The following is a 22,417-nucleotide window of genomic DNA, read 5'->3' as shown; positions in this document are numbered from 1 at the left end:
CAAAATTGTTCCAAAGGACTATAATAAACACAGGAGACATTGGATACTGGAAGAAGTGATTTGGAATTTTCTTCTCGTAGTGACAAAAGTAGGTTTTAGAATATAACTAATGATTAGGTCTGGTTTGTTCTTTAAACTGAAACTTCAAACACATGCAACCACTTCGCACAGTTATAGACCTTTAAGTATGCTAGGTGGTTAGTAAGACAAAAACAAAGCTCTGAACACCTAGGATCTCTAGTGTTTCTTACTAGGAAGCCTAGATTCTCTCTTGTTTTGTGAACAATGGTCTCTTTTTCCAACACACAAAGAATCTTGAGACATACTGAAGAAATAAGATTAAGAATTAATAAAATCAGAGTATAGCCTGAGAGAAAACAGTCAAGAAAGTAGAAAGACTGAACCTAACCTTTGGTATCCCAGTCTTACATATCAAAGGCCAAGTTTCAAAGCCAGGATACCAAGCAAATGTCTCCCAGAAAATAAGCCCGGGTGTAGGGAAACACACATACACTATCGTGGTGATCATAGCTAAAGGCAAAGGTGTCCTGAAGGCAGAAATAAGAAATTGACCAGCTCAGAAATGGCCTGATCTGCAGAAAACTGTTTCCTAAAAAAAACCAGGCCCATAAGCCTCACTAGAGGCACTTCACCATTGGTAATCCAGCCCATGTTTTCAGCTCATTTCCCAGGGATTTCCTTCCTGTGTCTGGTACAACAAGCTGAACTATTCACTCTTCTCTAAATATGATCCAGTTGTTTCATCTCTCTGTGCCTGAAACGCTGCCCCCACCAAATTTCTACTTTCAAACCCTATGTGAACTTTAGGGTATCACTCGCATAGCATCCTATAAATATGAATCACACCAGAAATATGCTTTCCTAGTCTGAATTCTTAGGACAATCATCATTTGTAACCACAGTGTTTCTTCTTTTCTGAAACACTGTATGCTTCTTATCATCTCTATTAATTTTTAAATCCCTTTGGAGTAGATTTTTCATACTAAGTATCACAGTGTCTTCCACACAATATATGTCAATAAATATTTGTTATATGAATGAGTAAATGAACGAAGGACAAGTTAGGATGGTCTATAGAAAGAAAATAGATCAAGGAGCCAGGAATATGGGCTGTCATTTTTTATTCTAATTAAAAGAGCTTTAAGGATTTAGGGGACATAAATGGCTAATCCAGAAATGATCTCATTAGTTGTTGCCTCTTACTAGAAGAATGTAAAGCTGTATTGCTGCATTTTTTTTTCTGCCAACCACTATAGTACTGCAGTCATCTGACTCATTTCTGTCTGAGAATCCTAAATTACAAAGACAAATATCATAGACTATTAGATCTTGAAAAACCTTGGAGACATAGCCCTGCTCCTTTCTTCAGGGACACTGGGTCAGTAGCTGAATGAAGGGTAGAGCCTAGATTCCTTGAATTGACATCAAGAGCTGTTTTTGCTCTCACAAGCTGCCTCGTGGTAAATCTATCTTTCCTGATGTCTGAAAATATTCAACATCACATTCTAATGACTTGAACTATAAAAAGGTTAATAGTGTGTGCATTCCTTCAAATGACATATTTTGTGGTACATTTCTGAAGAGGCATCACTCATCCTTTATAAAATGCTACAATGATTTCTTCTGACTAGTGGTCAATACTTCTATTTATTCATGCCCAAGGTCTAGTCAGTGGGTACTCATTTCCATTAAGCACTGGGGCATGAGATTATGTTTCAATTTCGTGTCTGTATGTTAATCTCAGTGATGTTTATTTCAGATGATATTTTTGTTTCCCAATGGTATAAGAGTAGGAGAGGTATTTTAAAATCTCTATTTAGACTCAAGAAATTTGGTAAAGTGAAGGTAATCTCTTACAAGCATTCCAGAGGGTTCATTAAACATTAAAATATCACCATGAATTACTTTGTTAGTATTGTAAAAAATTTCCAAAGGAATGTAACCCCATATCCAGTTGTATATCAGAATACTTTAGGATTCTGTTTAAAAACACAGATTCTTTTTTTTTTTTAATCTTTATTTTAATTTTTGAGAGAGAGACACAGAGAGACAGATTGTCGGGGCTTGGGGGGGGGGCAGGCAGAGGGAGAGGGAGATACGGAAACTGAAGCAGCCTCCAGGCTCTGAGCTATCAACACAGAGCCTGACGCGGGGCTCAAACTCACAAGCTGTGAGATCATGACCTGAGCTGAAGTCGGACGCTTACCCGACTGAGCTACCCAGGCAACCCTTAAAAACACAGATTCTTGATCTGGATCTCAACTAAGACCTATAAAGTCAGAATACATTTCCTAACCACAAACCTAGGAACCTGATCCCAAGGAGCTTCTGATACATACTTAGGTTAGGGAATTGCTATTCCAAAGACCTGCACCTCTTACAGAAGTCTGAATTCTTTTTTTTAGACCATTTTTTTTTTCAACGTTTATTTATTTTTGGGACAGAGAGAGACAGAGCATGAACGGGGGAGGGGCAGAGAGAGAGGGAGACACAGAATCGGAAACAGGCTCCAGGCTCTGAGCCATCAGCCCAGAGCCTGACGCGGGGCTCGAACTCACGGACCGCGAGATCGTGACCTGGGCGAAGTCGGACGCTTAACCGACTGCGCCACCCAGGCGCCCCCAGAAGTCTGAATTCTATTCCCACCTGTGCATACCTACTCTGATTTTGCTCTTGTTGTACCAGCCACACTGGCTTGGAACTGTGCATTCCCACATGCCCACCCAAAGTGTCCAAGAGCATTTTAATATCCTTGTGTTTAGTTTAGGCCTTAGACTCTGACCTCTGCCTCTCCCCAAGATCCTGAGCAACCACACTCCATCCTCATTGCCCACTTTGCCCCTTGCTGCCTGTCAATGAGGAAGACTCACCCAAGTATACTGCTGAATGCGATCATCACCTCTACCCCAGGGCTCTCCCAGACTACCCTTCTGGTGGCCTATTCACCCATCACTCCTACTCTCCTCCTCCTGCTATTTCCCTCTGGCTCCTGATAACTATCTCCAGGATTCTTCCTGGTTTGGGATATCAACTTTCCAGTTTCTAGAAAAGACACATAGCTTCTACAAGTCTCACTGCAATGAATGAAGTACAGAGATCTAGATGTGCTTCTCCAGCCTTCCAGTAGCAGGAGACTGAGCAAAAATGGATGCAGTAGACTAAACAGGGAATGTCTCCAAATCACCTAGGACCCAGTCTGACATAGTACTGATGTTTCACAAGGATTGCAGCCTCCCTCTAGTAACAATCACAAACTTATCAACCAAGTAAAATAGTTAAGATTACATATTTCCATTCATTTTACATTATGAAATCAAAATTCTTAGACATGACCGTTATTACTGAAAAATTCGTCACCTCATGTAATTGTCCTTCACAAGCCACATTCCTCTCAGAAGTCCTGTGAACTTACTGTCTAGTCTTGGAGACTCATGGTCTACTGATGCATTGGAGATAAGGATAATGGCATTACCCCACCTAACGAGCTTTTCCCACTCAGAGTAGCTTTATTAAATGTCACATTAAAGCATATGTCATTCATATATATATCATATATATACATATATATGTGTATATCATACATATATATATGTATGATATATATTATATATTATAATAAATATAAAGTCCTTTTGATCTCTGGGAAGTGAAAGTAGTTCACATCCTAGTAAAGTTCTCTCAAAATACCTCAAAATCACTTAACTTTCACAGAAAAAAATATAAATCAATTCCAGTTGAAATTTGGTATTTCTGGACCATATTATGATACAAAAATATACACAAAAGGTGGTATGATATGATAGAAAGATTGCAACACTAAAAGGACTGATTATTATTATTATTGTTATATATTTTTATTATTATTCTGAAACTAAATGACTTGGAAAGGCCACTTAATTCTCCCAAAAATACCTATTTATCTAACTACCTAATATGTGATACAATAAGAAATATATACTTTGTCTTTATCTCTCCTTCCTGGCACAGAGTGTCTAGTACCCTTGGGATATCCTGAATGACAAAGGTGATAGGAGTCTTTTGTTATTCATAGCAAGTCTTCTTCAACAATACCTGAGTCTAAGCTAATGAAGTGACTTTTGGAGGATGAAGCTGGTTGCCAGAGAAACCAACCAAGTGATTAGGGGGTTGGAACTTTCAGCACCTCCCAGACCCCCCAGGATAGGAGAAGGACTAGAGATTGAATTAAATCACCAATGGTGAATGATTTAATCAGTCTTGTCTATGTAACAAAAACCCTCAACAAAGGAATTCAGAAAACTACCAGGTTGATAAACACATGAAGGATTTGGGGAGAGAGCATGGAGGTTCTGCACCCTTTCCCCATACCCTGTCCTATACTTCTCTTCTATTTGGCTGTGCCTGAGTTGTATCCCTTTCAGTAAACCAATAATAGTAAGTATAGCACTTTCCTGCATTCTATGATCCAGTCTAGCAAACTAACAAGGCTGAAGAGGTGATTGTGGAAACTGCTGATTTAGAGCCTGTTGATTAGAAGTATAGGTGACAACCCTGGGCTTGTGACTGGCCTCTGATGTGAAAGTCAGTCTTGTAGGAATGAACCCTTAATCTGTGGAGTCTCTGCTAATTCCAGGTACTTTGTGTCAGAATTGCAATGTGCAGAAAACTCACACATTGGGTGTCAGAAGTGTTCAGAGTACAGAAATAAGTTTTTCTTTTGTTTTGTTATTTGGCTAATATAAAGGGATGGATAGGAGTAGCAAAATCTATGAAACAAGTGGTATAAGTTAGAGCCATCTCTGTTACTAACCAGCTGTGTGACTTTGAGCAACTCCATTTACCTCTGTGAACCCCGGCTGGCTTATCTCTAAAACAAGGGATTGAACTAGAAGCTCTCTTAAGGCTGTCACCATTGAAGGTTTCTGACAGCTTCAGATCACTGTGATCATTTCCCAGCACTAACATTCTGTTAATAGAAATTTCCCTCATGGTTTATGTGGGAGCTGTTTTAGCACTTCTTTGCTTATAAAAAATGCTGATAGCAGGTATTTTTGACTGAAGCTACCTCATTAACAGTGGCAGCTCCAGGTGTTACATTCATATCAATAATTCCTACAATGATCTCTTGTATTATGTGAATTCCCTCCTTTGATTATTGCATGATAATTCTACAATTTTCTCAGTCACTACTAAGTCTCTTGACAAAGTACGTCACTTTTTGAAACGTACATACACCATCTTCCTAATTCTACCGGGAACGTATTTTTGTTTTTGTTTGGTTTTTAAATGCTTTCCTGTCATCAAATGAGTTTTACTTAAACATCTGTGTATCCTACCTAGAATTTACTCTTCAGTCATTTGGAAAAATAATCTAAGACATGAGATCTGGTTTGCACAATGCAATTGACAAATCTTCTGGATTCCCTATTTCTGTAACTTTTGCCGTAGCTGACCATTCACCTGACATCACACAGCCCGTGTGTTTTCCACACACTATGCTTTATGCACATGCATGCCTTCCATCTGAAACAAACTCTCCCTCTCCCCTTTTCACCACATGCACACCCTTACCATGTTCAATACATCTGCAAATCCCCAGTGCCTGTCATAGGACCTTGTGCATGAAATGTTTGAACAAAATTTAACTTCTTTTGTATAATTACCAACATAGGAAAACCCACAAATGGCACTGAATGAAAGATTTCTGACGCTGATGAGAATACCCATACCGTGAATGATTACAATGCCATGTCTGAAAAAATAGATTTTCAAATAGCAGAATTAGCTTAAATCTTAATGAAGACACTGTAACAAATGGAGTGTGATTATGTTCACAAAGGAACAATCTTTCACCCAATTCAGACACATCTAATCAAATATATATTTGTCTTAACTAAAAGACTCCACACCAAAAATAAGAAGAATTAATTTATGACAAATAAAAACTAAGAGAGAAAATTGAAAATAAGATTTTAACTAATAACAATTCTTCTGTGACTGAAGTGTCTCTTTCTTTACCTGGTAACTGCTTATCAATTAAACATATTAAATTGATTAAGATAAAATTCTGGCCAATATGTGAGATGCACAGATATATAAAATGCAGGTACTATTTCAAAGATTTCTAGTACTTTGGTACCTTGAGAATATATTTGTCTATTAAAATTACAGTGAATTACACTTAAATGTAAATATTTCTTAAAGTGTTAGGGGACACTGAGATATCAAGGTGAGTTGAGTAAAGCAAAGAAAGATAAATCTAGAAAGGTTAATCAAATTAAAGGAAGAGAGGACTGTGAGAATAAAATAGATGCTAATAGAGTCCCAAGCGACTCTGCTGTGGGGCCACTCTAAATAAACAAAATGACAACAACGAAACAAGAAAATTATTTATTACAAGTAGTTCATGTGCAGGCCATAAACCTGGAGGCAGTGGTGACAGTATATAGTTGCAAATGGCAGAGGCAGCAATCAGTAGGATGTGACCTACTACCCAGCAGGAGGCCCCATGGAACACGTGAGGGTCTGTGATTCAGCCAGAATTGTGGGATGAGAGCAATAAGAAATGGCAGTCCAGGGGCCATCCCTGTTCCTGAACTCGAGCGGGGCTACCCATTGGTGCAAGCAGCACCAATGCAGGCTTCAGTTTGCAACAGCCAGAGGAAGTTCAGATGCAACTGGAGAAAAACCACGATGAAAAGCAGAGACTGCAGATGAGAAACTCCCACAGACTCCCAGAAATATTCTGGAATATGGGAGGGTATCTCAGAGAAGCCAAAGACAAAATCAAAAGTCCTAAGCAGAATACAGGAAAAGGAAATGTTTCTCTACTCAGGGAGAGGTATGTGAACTCAGATATTGGCAATTAGACCAGGCAGCCAGTGGTGGGTTTCACTGAGCTTTGGCATAACTGCCAGCATAACCTTCTTGTTCACCCATAACCTAGTGAGCCCTGTGTTTCCTTGGGCTGCTAAACAATAGTACCAGCCATCTAAGAAACTTAGGAAATCACCTTCTATAAAGAGTATTTGAAATAAGAAAAATTTCTCCCTCCTGTTCAACAGATGATCTCAGAAATTTCCTCTGGTTCCATCACACTTCCACTTACTCTCTCCACTTATTTTTCATTATTCAGTAGGGCCATATAAAATAGAAATATTTTTATTTTCTGACGCTAAGGATTATTTTCTATAACCTAATATAAACTATATCTGTTTTACACTCATTCCTTGGGCAACTGATTGATACTATAATCACATTGATGACATAATAAATTGGACAGAATCCGTTGTATCAATTCATTTTATAAGTTTCAAATAAACCTTAATTAATTTGTTGTCTGGGAAAATGCATGGTTTTATTATCAATACAAATTATCTTGCTTTCATAGCTAAATTTATCTTTGATTTTCTTATTCTAAATTCAATATATTTTAGTACTTTCAACGTAAGGTCTTGTTTCTTTGGAAACCAAGGATGGGAAGATAGGTTTATCTCTTCCTTTCTCCATCTCACAATTATGGGATGGGCTCCATGTGGCCTGGATCTTTTGTCAGACTTCACATTCTAATACCTTGATCATCTGGTTTTGTGCTATCATGGTTCTTCTTTTCCTCTCTGGGGAACTTCAAGTCTGTTGCCGGCATCTGTCCCCTGCTTTTCCCTGCTAAAGGTCTTAGCGAATAATTCATCTAACATCGACTGTTCCTATTAACAAACTAGCACTTTCTTTTTTGTCTGCCATTTCTTAAATGTACTTCTAAAATATCTTTTAATATCTTATCTTAAAAATCTATGAAGTTTCCACATTAACACTCTGATAACCTTCTACTTAAATGGAATCCAACTGAGACATCTACTCTCTAAAGAGACAAAAATTCTGATATAAATATAATAACTTCAGGAAATTTTTAGTTTTAGTTTTATTCCCTAATTCTGTCATTATCAATCTGGTCAAATGTAGCTTCTGGAATTTTTTTTTTAATTGACCTTTCCTTATTGTTCTCTTAGTTTCATTAAGTCTCAACACCAAATTAGGAAAAATAAAATACATCTATAAACTTACTGCTCTCTGCTGTCAAGACACAACTCTGATCTATCAGGATACCACAGATTAATATCACATTCAACCTGTAACACTCTTTCAGAGACTAAAAGTTCAATGAGATTCTTGAAATAAAGTATAGATACCCAATATTTCCTCAAGAACATAAATTTAAATTTTTTTTTCAACGTTTATTTATTTTTGGGACAGAGAGAGACAGAGCATGAACGGGGGAGGGGCAGAGAGAGAGGGAGACACAGAATCGGAAACAGGCTCCAGGCTCCGAGCCATCAGCCCAGAGCCTGACGCGGGGCTCGAACTCACGGACCGCGAGATCGTGACCTGGCTGAAGTCGGACGCTTAACCGACTGCGCCACCCAGGCGCCCCAAGAACATAAATTTAAAACGGGGTTAGCTTTTCTGCATTGACCCTTATACTTAAGAATGATAAGTAGACTTATATTTGGTTCAGAATCCTTTCCCCCCTTAATCACTTTAGTTGGCTTTTTCAAGTTCTTGATAAATACAGAAATTTGAAACAACACAGTATAAAACGATAGGTTTGCTTCTGGCTTTTAGTCCCAGATCATGAAGTATTCAATTTATTTAAATGGATACTCTTGTACCCAGTTAAGCAACTAACCAATATGTCAGAAGCACTAGGAACTATATGGACACAGCCAAGCTCTATACAGATAAAGAAGCAGCCCTTGATATCTTGAGTCACAAGCCATCAATTATTTCCTAGTAATGTAAATGAATATATTCAGAATTTTCTCTATATACCATGCATTTCCCTATACTTAGACAAAAGCAAGCCAAAGCAATCTTTTAAAGATGATTATTGTATTCCAATAATATACAAACAAAAAGACTTGTTTTGTCCAAAAGATCTCTTCTAACATTTTTTTTTTTCTAGCTAAAATAAAAATCACAAGTGTATAGGTAAAGACTGATTTGGGGCTCTCAGTGGATCACTATGCAAATGACTTCAGTTATTGCTGCATATTTTAGCTCACACAATCCAACTAAAGTACAGAGGTCCAGAACTCTATCCTTTGCTCTGATAGAAAATTTATTTGGAACAAAACTTAAGCCATGTTTTAAGCTAGTTCTTATGTGCTTTAACACAATAGAAGCTTAGGATAACATGCATTTTAGGAGTAGAGAGTCATAATCCTTACTGGTTATTCAATCTACAACACTCTTTTTCAAGGCCGTATGCAAAGTATAGGAGTAACTGCTTTGAAATGCTAATACCCAATAAAATTTTACACGTGTTTTTTTTTTTTAACTAGCACAGATGTTAGTTAAAAATCTGTGTCAGCGCAACACTGACCACAATAGTTAAATTGTTAAATTGTTTAGAAAAACATCTAAGACTGTGCCTGAAATTGTAAGGCCCAGCCCTAGAGCTTGGTTAGTTTACACAGCCAAGCGGCATAGAAAACGTTTGATAATTAGACATAGATGGAGCCAACAGTGAGAGGGAGTGAGTGACAAAAAAGAGATTAGATGGAAATGTGTGTCCTTGACTAGAGTTGAATTGACTAATTTACTGGAAGCCATTTAAACCTTATAAATGCCCTTTAAAATATGGGAAAGAGACCCATCCATGGTTTTCTAAATAAGGCCTTCATATCTTTGTATATGTTACCCTTTTTAGGGAATATACCATTACCCTCACTCTCCTTTACCTGAGTATCTCACAGTCTCACTTCAGATGGCTCCATAGATGACCCATAACCCTCAGATGTCTAGGTGCCCTCTTAGCATCCTGTACTCAACACATTGTATTGAAGTTGTTCATTAATTCTGCAGTGATCAGTGAGCACTGTGGAAGCAGAGGTTGTGTCCTCTCTATAATCCCAGTACCTGGCTCAGTTCCTGGCATACTGTGAATGTTCAACATCTGCTGAATGACTCTCAAACTTTAGGAAAGGAGCAAGAATGCAAGGAAAATATAATCAGGAAAAGACAGCACACTGTATATCAATTCTTATCCCTAACTAGAAAGAGACTGTTAGAGCCAAAATTTATTAAATACATGTTGTATGTCAGGCTATTACCTATGTCATCTTAGGCATTTTGAAGTATTGTCAGTCCCATTTCAGAGATAAGAAAAACTTAGCAAGATAGTAAATAACTTACCCAATTTTGCAGAAACCAAATGGGAGAGCTAGAATTTGAATCTAGGTCTCTCTGACTCCAGAGTTCCTATTTTCTCCCCTACACCCAAGACCAGGAGGACTTAGCCTACCTTTGCTTTGTTCTATTTTAGGACTTCCCCACACCATGCCCAAAAAACCCTGTCAGCAATGGTAGGAAAAAAGTCAGGGCTCCTCTGTCACTAAGTTGGCTTAGAAAAATCACATACTTCATCTGAAGCTGAAAATACTAGTAGGGGCTTGGCTATAAGATATCCCTTAAAAAACTGGCATCAGTTTCTAGGTCAGTTGTTCCTGATGAGCATTGGTTCATACCTCATCAGAGTGATGCATGGAATCTCATTAGTTGCATCCCTTCTGTGATAGGCCTCCAGAGAGCATGATTTACTCTTTGGTGCGTGCTGCTGGCTGTCAGCATGATTCACCCAAAACTGACAAGAACCTGCTTCATTAACGCAGCTACAATCCCACCTCTCTGTCACTATGGTCACATTTTACCAGTTTGTCTACTGATCAGTTTCTCACGTGTTTCTCATCTCTGGCCTTCTGCCTTTTTGAATGCCCAGGGCCCTCAATTCCTTTAGAGCGAGTTCACTTCCCTTTCTGCTTCCAAAGTTTTGCTTGTCAAGCTTCAGACCTTCCATGGCTCTCCATCTGAATGCACCTTTGTTTCTTAATAGAGATTGATTTACAAGAATGGGCTTTCCTTTTAAATATGATACATTTTCTGGACATAACAAAATATAGTAAAGGTCCAGAGTGGCCTCACTGCAATCCTCTCAGGAAATAAACATAAATTTAGAGAGACAAAGTGGCACAATGAAGAGTCAAGAAATTCCCCCACGCACTCAGTGTGTGTCCTAGGCAAGTCATAAAATCTTTCTAATCTCCAGTTTTCCTATTTGTGCATACAAATATTAGTATCTGCCTTGCAGATTTGCAGAAATAATTGAATTGAGTGTATCTGTGTGTGTAGTGTGTATGTGAGTGTGTGTGTACCAGAGACTTAGAGTTGCATCTTACAGTAAAACAAAGGTGAGATTCATGTTTTCTATACCTCCTTGAAAAAAAATCATTTTTTAAAAATTTAGGTATAACCCCAATATCGATAGATCCTTACTCTGTCATATGGAATAGCTTTTCCAACTATAGCTCTCTTTAACTTCTTTATCAATGAACAAATAAAGTATTGATAATATTAATCCCCTTATTTTGGACTCAAATAGTGGCCTTTTCTAGTCTTTGAAGATATTCAGTGTTTAATCAACATTAGCCATAAATAATTTTAGCTTATCAAACATAATCATTTTATTTTTTAAATTTTTTTTAGGTTTATTTATTTTGAGAGACAGAGAAAGCAGAGGAGGGGGAGAGAGAGAGAATCCCAGGCAAGCTCCGTGCTGTTAGCATGGAACACAATGTGGGGCTTGAACTCAAGAACCATGAGATCACCTCCTGAACCAAAACCATGAGTCGGACGCTTAACCCAATGAGCCACCCACACATAATCATTTTCAAGTAGCACTATCATCTTGTAGCTTCTATTACTACTACTACCACTAATAATAATAATAATAATAGTAATAATTAACAACAACAACAATAATAATAGCGCTTAATAAATATAGAATACTTATTTTTTGCCAAGTACTGATATAATCCCTGTACATGTATTAACTCAGTTAATTATCACACATACATGCACACAAATTATATTGCACAGACCGTTTATAACCTCAAATTTACACATGAAAGCATGAAGTACAAAGCTATTAGGTAGCTTGCCCATCGTAATACAACTACTAGCTGATGAACCTGGAATACAAACCCTGGCACTCAACTTCAGAACCCTTGGTCTTAAATGCAGCTCCCCTAACTTGGAAAACACCATACGCAAAACTGATACTTGGCTTTCACAAATAAACATACAACCTCAACCTACACTTGCATTTTTAAGAATATATAAAAAATATTTTTCTCCATGCTGGCTTCCAATCAGGAAGGTTATTGATTACCAGAGGTGATAAATTATATTTGAGAACTTAATGCTATTGTATTTAAAAAATAGATCTCAACTGAAACTATGTTAATAATGCTTGTTTCTTTTTATTTTTTGGCTGTCTCTTTCAAATATTTTTTGCTTTTATTTGTCATGCATTCTTTTTTTCAATAGCCAATCTGTACCCTTTTATCAGTCTTAAAATAATTATATTCAAATTGGCAGTGATATTCTGAAACAACATATGAAAATAGAACAATAATGCCCAATAATTATTGAGAATTCATTCTGTGTCAGCAACTATTCTAAGGTGTTTTCCAGATACTGTCTCATCTTGTATTAACTTTGAGAGGTGGAAATTATTCCAGGGTTCTCACATGAGGAATTGTAACTTGACAAAGCCAATCCAAATGCTAAGTAGCAAAGCAAGACATGAACCCAAGTCAGTATGAAATCACCAACTCCATGCACTTTCACTCTGCCATCTTGCCTCTCCTCTGAATGGCACACAAGGGAAAGAATTGATGGTGGGGCTCAGAAAAGTAAGACAGAAAGAGACAGCAGAGGGGACAAAGGGAACCCACTACTTGGTAATAGGGGTGACACCTCTTAATGCATCAAGTTGGTGACTTAGGTCACTTCTATGAAACAATGTTTCTTCCCTGACTTTGGTCCTAACTTCTTATTTCTTTAAAATGCAAACCTCAACCATCACAACAGCTGAGATGTATCGAAATTAGAAAGCAATTGGACAAGACGATTTTAAATTTCTCTTTCAAGTTCTTTTCTTTACATTTATTATTTCTCTTATCCTTAAACATGCAATTCAGAAATGATGAAAGAATTAAGATTTATGCAATAACTTTATGACAGAGCCAGTACCAGACCCACTTTTTCTGAACAGGAGTGTTTTTCTGAACCAAATTTATCTAAGACACTAGAACTATTCAAAAAGAGACCTAGAATGACCTCAGAAACCATCACAGAATCGTTCCTTCACTGTAGAGAAGAGTTTCATTAAGAACTCCAGGAATATAAATAGCCATTCTGTTTTTAAAGACCTTAATGGGAGGTAATTATACGACCTTCCACAGTACCTCATTCCAATGCTCTAAAATGTTTTTCTCGCTGAAACTGAGGGAAAGCATTGGTATTTTCATTCTTTCTGGCAAATATACGAGAGACAGTCCCTGAAGCCAAACTTTATATTGGCAATCAGAAAAGTGCTTTCAGAATACTCAGGCACATATCTGTCCAAGAAAGCTTCAATGGCTGAAAACAGCTGGGTGCTTAATATGATAAAATCCTTAGTCAAACATATGGCTTCTCCACATGAAAATACTTTCCTGTAATAACTCTCCCAATTTTTTTTCTTTTTCACATAGAAACCACACTGTTTATTTAAGTAACACAACACACATAAATAGTAGGTGTTATTTATTTAACATTTGTACACAAATATTTTTTCTATTATAATGAGGGTCTATAACATGTACATCCTTTACTAAAGCTGAATGACACATACTTATGGAGTGCCTGACTTGACTTTGTCCATAGATGGTGGTAGAGTGATGTTTTTAGGTATTTTTTCCTCAAGAGCATGATGATGATTCAGGGAGATGGGCACATTGCATTTAGGTCAGACCAGGTTAGAGGTGCCATCAGCTTGGGTACACCTAACACAATATATATTGATCTCAAAGATCAGAAAGCAATCCCAGGGGGGTGTGTGTAGTAAACAACCTTACAGGCCAGAAATCCTCAGTGAAACAGGAGCAAAGACTCCCCTGTCTCCATCCTCCTGTGTTTAAAAATAAAACTTTTCTATGATGTAGGTACTTGAAGTATCAAAAAATTGTTTAAATTGCTTTAATATTGTGATGTATTACATATAAGACCCTGTTTTACCACTGACTTTCATTTCCAAGACTGACTGACTGATTGATTGATTGATTGATTGATTTATAATGAGGGCATCGGCAGCACAAAGGTGAGGTTAATAGAAGTAAATGTTCAATTGAAACCATGAAGGATGAATTTCAGTGGAAAGAAAAGGAGGAAAAAGGAAGGACTCAGATATATTGGTAGAAAAGATGAGTGAGAACAATTTTATATGAGAAGCTTTGCATTAGCCAATTCATTAAAAGAAATCTAGAGGTCACAAGAAGTCCTGAATTTGGGTTAATGAAGTTCAATCTTATATATGCTTAGATAAGTCCAATTTGGTTTTAAACATTGGTTTTAGGTGGAAATTTTTAGTAAAAGAGAGACGATGGAACTTGTGAGAGATTTCAAGACTGAAAATGTGGATTTCAGAAAAGTGAATTTTCCACAGAAGAGTCTATTCAAATAAGAAAGCCATAGACACTGCCTTGAGGACCACCTACATTTAGGGAGAGGGAAAGGAATGAAAGAGCAAAAGAAAAAATCAAAGGCAGAAGGAAGTTCATGTCAGAAGATGCAGCCATTCCAAATGCCAGATGTCATTAGGTTGGATGACTAGCAGTCATTGCTTACTCTGTCTGAAGAGAACAATTCTAGTACTTTTATAGTGAAAAACATCCTAAATGCCTAACAACTGAAGACTGAGTCCTGATGCTACAGTACACAACAAAATACTAAACAATCATTTAAAGTCATATTTTCAGGGGCGCCTGGGTGGCTTAATTGGTTAAGCATCTGACTTCAGCTCAGGTCATGATCTCAAGGTTCACGAGTTGAATATATATGTATATGTATTCATATCTATATCTATATCTATCATAGATAAAGGCTTAAAAAGTTACCATTAACCTATAAAATGAAATGATATCAAATTTAGCTGTGGTTATATCCATATCTGGAGAATGATTAAAGGTGTTGTTGTTTTTGTTGTTTTCTTTTTTATATCTTTTCAAGTCTTACCATGATAGATATTAGTTTAAAAAACAGAAAGAATACAATAAATGTCAGTCAAAGCAAGGGAGAAGTGATTTCAAATGGGCAGTGGGAGATTACCAATTGCAAGAGATTAGGGAGTCAGCAGTTAAGGCGCACGTGAAGTAAACGTACTCTTTTAACAAGTTAAGCAATGAAAGGCAGGAATAAAGAGGGCAGGTGTCCCAGGGGTCACAAGGAAGGAGGTTTTCTTGGTCCTGACAGTGTGAGAGGAGATGCAGAAAGAAGGATAAAAGAGAGAAGTACTTGCCAAAGGAGATAGGATGGGATTACCTTTGTCTTCCCCTAGGAGACAAAAAGAAGAGAAAGAGTAAAAATACCCAGAACTGAGATAAAGAGAATGTGTTAGAGATGGAAGGAAGGCATCATACAGGGTGTCCCAAATACAGTTAAAAAGATGGTGAGATCTTCTTTCAAAAGACATCAGGATTAGGATGAGGGGCTAAAAGACCCAGATACACAGACATCATCAGAAATAAAAAGGAAATGACTACCTCTCTTCAAGAGAGGGAAGCTATCTCCATGAATTAAAACCATCAGACATTGGAAATCTGATTGTTTCTGTGTATCACAGAATTAGACTTCCTTCAACTGTTACATTTGAGAAAGCTAACTTTGGCTGCCCTGGCTGATGAGTCCAGTAATTAAAGTATTTTTAAGAATTTCCATGAATTAGAATATTAGGTTAACATAATGTTATAAGGAGTACTTTGGCAATTGAGCAGCCTGGAACAAATTTAAATTTTTTTAATGTTTATTTTTTAGGGAGAGACAGACACAGAGCACAAGCACGGGAGGGACAGAGAGGGAGACAGAATCAGAAGCCAGCCTCAGGCTCAGAGCCCAACATGGGGCTTGAACCCGTGAACCATGAGATCATGACCTGAGCCAAAGTCAGATGGTTTACTGACTGAGCCACCCAGGCACCCAGAGGAACCTGGCTAAAACCAACAACATAAGAAACAACAGGTGTTGGTGAGGATGTAGAGAGAAAGGAACCCTTGTGCACTACTGTTCAGAATGCAAACTGGTGCAGGCACTGTGGACAACAGTGTGGAGTTTCCTCAAAAAGTTAAAAATAGAACTACTTTATGATCCAGCAGTTGTACTACTGGGATTTTACCCAAAGAATACAAGAACACTAATTCAAATGGATATATGCACCCCCACATTTATAGCAGCATTATTTACAGCAGCCAAATTATGGAAGCAGCCCAAGTGTCCATCAATTGATAAACAGATAAATAAGATGTGATATATTTATACAATGGAATATTATTCAGCCATAAAAAAGAATGAAATCTTGCCATTTGCAATGGCATGTATGGAGCTATAGAATATAATGCTAGGCAAAATAAGTCAATCAGAGAAAGACAAATACCATATGATTTCACTCATATGTGGAATTTAAGAAACAAAACAAATAAGTAAAGGGAAACATAAGTGAGAGAGAGAGAGAGAGGAATCAAGAAACATATTCTTAATTAGAGAGAACAAATGGATGGTTACCAGAGAACAGAGGAGTAGGGGGGATGGGTTAAACAGGTGATGGGGATTAAGGAATGTACTTGTGATGAACACAGGATGATGTATGGAAGTGCTGAATTATTATACTGTACACCTGAAACAAATATAACCCTGCATATTAACTAACTGGAATTAAAATAAAAACTTCAAAACAAAACAAACAAACAAACAAACAAAAACAGGTCTTTTAGCCCCAAATTGGTTTGGCCTGAAATAGAAGCAGACCTTTGCTAGTATTTATGTGCAATGACATATAATCAGCCAAATGTGCATTTAAAAGTCATGGATTTTTGCGCAGGAAGGGTCCTTGGAATTCATCTACAGGTCTATAGGGCTCATGGTAAAACGTTAAGTGTGTGTTCTTCCTAAAGGATTGAAAACAGGAAGCTGTGCACATCATGCCTGCCAAAAGGAAGAGAAAGAAGAATCAGCCAGAAGACACCACGAGGAATTCTGACCTCTACCAATCCCCTCGTTTTTACAAGTAAGAATATTTGATACTCATGTATAGTAAGTGACTTCTTATATATTAAATGACTCCTAGGTCCCAATTTTCTAGCCCAGAACTCTCTGTGGGACTGGACCTCCATGGCTTCTGACCTTGTCAGTCCTTTGTAGGCAGCCATTTTATCTCCCAACACACTGAAATATTGCATCCATAGCAGATCAGAGAATTGTACCCATTACTTCCACTCTTTACCACTTACTGTGTTATAACTACTAAGCATCTTGATAGAGATAAAAACAGGTAACATGGATGATCTTATTTAAAAATGCCTTCACTTGTTAAAAAAATGCACAACCTGTACAGTGTTCTCTCAAAAAGTTAAAAATAAAACTATCACACGATCCAGCAATTCCACTATGGGCATATATCCAAAAGAAATGGAATTAGGACCTTGAAGAGACATATCTGCACTCCCATGTTCATTGCAGCATTGTTCACAATAGCCAAAAGATAAAAACAACCTAAGTATCCATCAACCAATGAATGTTTAAGGAAATTGTAGTATAAATATACAATATTCAGCCATAAAAAATCCTGCCATTTGTTACAATACGGATGAAAGTGGAAGACACTATGCCAAGTGAAATAAGCCAGAGAGATAAAGACAAATGCTGTATGATCTCATTTATATGTGGAATCTACAAAAATCAAACTTACAGAACCAAAGAGTAGAGGGTAGTTACCAGCAGCTGGAGAATGGGGAAAATGGGGAGATGTTGGTCAAAAGACACAAACTTTCAGTTGTAAGATAAGTTCTACACAGCATGGTGTTTATAGTTTACAATACTGTATTTTATACGTGAAAGACATTAAAAGAGTAGATCTTAAGTGTTCTCATCAAACCAAAAAAAAAAGTAACTATGTGAGGTGATGAATGTGTTAATCAGCTTGATTATGGTAATCACTTCACAATGTATAATATATATCAAGCCATCATGTCAACACCTTAAATATATACAATTTGTATTTATCAATTATACTCCAATAAAGCTGGAAAATAATGCACAACTTTTTTTGTTGCATCTTCCCAATATTTAATGATTACATATATTTATGAATATTTAGGTAACAGCACTGGCAGTAGCAACACATCACAAATTGTGGCTTGAGGATAACACTGCATTATTGAACAGATTTAGAACATTAGCTGTGATTTAGTGGGAAAAGTATTGAACCTGAAGTCAGATAGCTGTGGTTTAAGCCCTAGCTCTGACACTTACTTTCTGTCTGACATTAAGCGAGTACTTCACTTCCCATTTTTTTTCATTTGCAAAAGGGCAAATGCAATAATGCTGACCTATCACTCAGAATGGATAAAGAATTAAAAACCTTTCCTTTACAAATACATTTACACATATGTAAAAATTTTTAATTTTGCACAGTTTCCATTGAGAAATAAAATCATAATTACACTTGAAGTTGTCATAGTGAACTTTCTTGTTCTGGTATAAATAAGCACTCATGAACAAGTTTTATTAACTTAAGCCAAACTTATCCCCAAGATTGAGGGAAACTGTTCTGTTATGAATTGAATTAAAAGACAAGCAACTGCCTGCCTTTCTTATTTATGGGAATCACAAGACATTAACATCATCTAGTGCCAGTGACAAGTATATATAGCAGTGTTGAATCAAACATGGAAACAAATACAAACTATGCATCTCCTCTTGATATACACTTATATATGCAATATCTCAAAAAATATGCAATCACTGAAACCAGAAATATGAGCCAAAACATAAGGCACTTATAATGTCATTTTCAAGCCCATGAACAAGTTTTTGGCTGGAAGTGAACTGAAAAGTTTTTATATTTTTATTTACTTAATATGTTGCTTAATTTACAACTTTAAATTGTTTATTATTTTGTACTTGGAATATATCAAATACCTGTAAGTTTTCCTCAGTTTTCGGATGCATAATTCCACTTATCAGTCATACCTGGTATGTGCCCTGGATTGTTTTAGTATTATGGAAGACCTAGGATTTCTCATCATTTAGGAAACGTCAAATGTTTAGCAATATCTTTACACCTGAAGAACTTCTATCTCGATTTTGTTATTTCTTGGGATTACTACATATCTTGGGTACAACTGAACCAAGTCATTAATTCCATTTACATTGTGTTTCTTCTTTGTTTTACAATGCCTTTTAATGCCTCCCCTCTTTGTTAATTATCGCTCTGGCACTTGTTAGATCCAACTAGATTGAGTTCCTTTGATAAATCTGGATTTGATTAGCCGAGTTGTTATTTAAGAATCAGTAGATGCAGGAGGTGATCACTTTGATATTGTCATCACTCAGGATGAAAAAAAAAAAGTCCTTTTCTGACGCATACTCAGTCCCAGCTGTTCTCCATCACTATCATTTTGTGTACTGTAACTTTAAGACAACTAAGTTTCAAATCTATATAGTGAGGATAAAACAAGTGATGAAATGCTCTGAGGTTACAAAATGAAGACACCTCAATATTCCAAGTTATTCTTGCTTTGACTACTTATTATTCAGACATGATTTGGAGAGGAAGCAATCACTCTGCTGTCCTTTTCTATGCCACTGAGCAGCTTCTTAATCAAAAGAGATTACCTGAGGAAAAGATCATTCCAGCTAAGGCTATGCTATGTATATTGGTGTTAGCCATTTTTTTTAATAAGGGAATGATATATAAATGATGTTCTCTGATTTTCATGTAATTGGCAATTCTCTTCAACTGTGAAGTTAACTATTGCCAAGCTGGAAATTTTTGACATCAGAAAACAAACAGGAAAGCTAAAAATTGAATGTTTAACCTTCAACACTAACCTAAAACTGTTTCCTACGTTGCATTAAAAAGACGTTTGCCTACTTCCAAGCCTATTATTGGAAGGGTTGTGAACCTTTTCCTTGTGTGGTACTGCTGCTTCACTCATACATAAATATTTTACAATTATTCTTGTGCCAAAGAAGCCTTCAATTGTTATTATTGAAAAGCATCTCTGTTCCAGTGAGTGGCTTCACTGTGTCCAATTCATTTTACATTTATATTTCCTGTCCTCGGATGCCAAAAAGTGAGTTTTACATTTGAGTCCTATTGATCTGAAGAAGTTCAACAAGTTTGCCATGGTAATTTTAAAAATTTAATAGGAACTCAGATGGGGGAGCGTCTGTTCTTAATTTGAAGCAGTGGTTGTGTTAGTTGCACACACTCTGTGTGCTACTTACTGTCTCCTCTCAGAAGTTTTGCACGTGTGTTTATGCAAGTTAAAGTATACCTTTAGCCTGTGTCCATCTCTACTCCTGACTAGTTTTGTGACCATCAGACAGCTACACAACATTTTTAAGTCTCATTTCCCTTCTTCATAAAATAGTTCACAACAAAACAAATTAGTGCCCATCTGGTAGGGTAGTTTTGCGGATTAAAATGGCATGATGCACATAAAACATGTTCACAGAACCGGCACAAAAAAAGATACTGGATATGCATTCTGCCATATTCATTTTCACATTATTAGCAATTTAAATTAACTTAAAGTAAAATTGTGAAGTGAAGAAAGTCATGCTGTTTTTTTTTTTTTCCAAGAAGGATTATGCCACACCTGTGTATTGCCAAAAGCCCCCACACCAATATCAGCCTGGCACTTCTCACTTGACTGTACGACCAGTCACATATCTCTAACACTGGATGATGGATTTCATCAGGCTGACACTACATGGTTTCCTATGACGCCCAGGCAACTTCACAATAAACAATATTTTTGAGTTGATTAAAGAAGTAAATCAATGCACTTATTACTAAATTATATTAATTCATTCCTCTTAAAGGTTTTTCCTGATAGCTTTTCATTAAAAAAATCTAAGAAACAACCCTTAGTACTGGGGACATCCAAAGTTTTTCTAAGTGTTTATTTATTTATTTTTAGAGAGACAGCATGGGGGAGGGGCAGAGAGAAAGGGACAGAGGATCCAAAGTGGGCTCTGTGCCGACAGTAGACAGACCGATGCAGGGTTCGAACTCATGAATCGTTAAGATCATGACCTGAGCCGAAGTCAGATGCTTAACCGACTGAGCCATCCAGGCACCCCAAGTTTTTCTAAATAGTAATGTTTCCGGGACAAATAAACCTGTTTAAGTTCCTTTTTATCTCCATTTAATTACTGTCAGGAGCACCATGGTAATCTTCCTTTTTAACTATGTTGATTAGCCTTCAAAACTTTCAGGGTTCTCCTATAACCAAACAAGTAGGACTCAAAACCATAGCCACACAAAAGCCACCTATCACTCGAGTTCAAGCCATGAAACAAACCCATTTGCATGTTATCCAGTTCAAACTTTCCTATTTCAGCCAAAAAAAAAATTATTCTTATGCCTACTTTCCCTTTATCACTCTTCTATGAGTCACAGTATTCAAATAGTAAGGATATGATATAAATCTTGCCCATACAATTTATTTTGGACTGTTCAAAACCAATATAAATTACCCAAAAATATTCTCATGCAATTCAAACTATTCTGCCTCTTCACACTGTTTAATAGATATATTATCCTATATTGTTATATTTTCTCATATGTAAACTAAATTGGTTGACTCTTTTCTCATACTAGAATCTTAGCACCTGGAGAGCAGGACCATATACAATATTATAAAATAATAGATATTTTATTGAGAGCTGGATATAAATAGTTATGAACGAGTGGTGATGTAGGGTCCAGGATGATTTCAAATGACAGTTTTAATTTTTCTTGATTACATATCGTACAAATCAATGTCAAGGATAGATAAGGAGGTTTTTTTTTTTTAATGTTTGGATATGGCCACATTAAATCCACTTTTTTTTTAACCTCAGAATCAGCTCATTACCAGCAACCAGAATAAAACAAAGTTTCCTTGCCACTATGTGTTTCATAAGCACAGCAGATTTATTGTAGCCACAGTTACAATATCATTTCATTATGAATGAAATGAATGATATGAATACAATTCATATCATATCATTCTGATGTGAACACATCGATATATTGACATCAATATATCTGATATAAACAAACTGAAACTCAAGAAAGAGTTCTTTTCTTAGGTACTCAGTGCCGCTAATACACTAAATGAACATCTGTTCATTAATCAAACTGAGCACTTATTATAAATTAGACACTATGGGTAAGGACCAAAGATAAAAAGATGAATAAAATATAGCATTAGGAATTCACCATCTAGGCACTTAATAATGTATGCACATATAAGTATTAGAACTAATTTGA

The 22,417-nt window shown here is 36.6% G+C and overlaps 1 protein-coding gene across 1 annotated transcript in view; it reads right to left on the bottom strand.

The window, feature by feature from the left end:
• The window catches only part of NXPH1 (neurexophilin 1), a 298,235-nt gene that overhangs the window by 53,498 nt on the left and 222,320 nt on the right, over window positions 1-22,417 (bottom strand). The gene's annotated exons all lie outside the window — the stretch shown is intronic.

This window comes from Lynx canadensis, chromosome A2 (assembly GCF_007474595.2).
Source record: "Lynx canadensis isolate LIC74 chromosome A2, mLynCan4.pri.v2, whole genome shotgun sequence".
Taxonomy (NCBI): domain Eukaryota; kingdom Metazoa; phylum Chordata; class Mammalia; order Carnivora; family Felidae; genus Lynx; species Lynx canadensis.
This window is presented reverse-complemented; position numbering and strand designations above follow the sequence as displayed.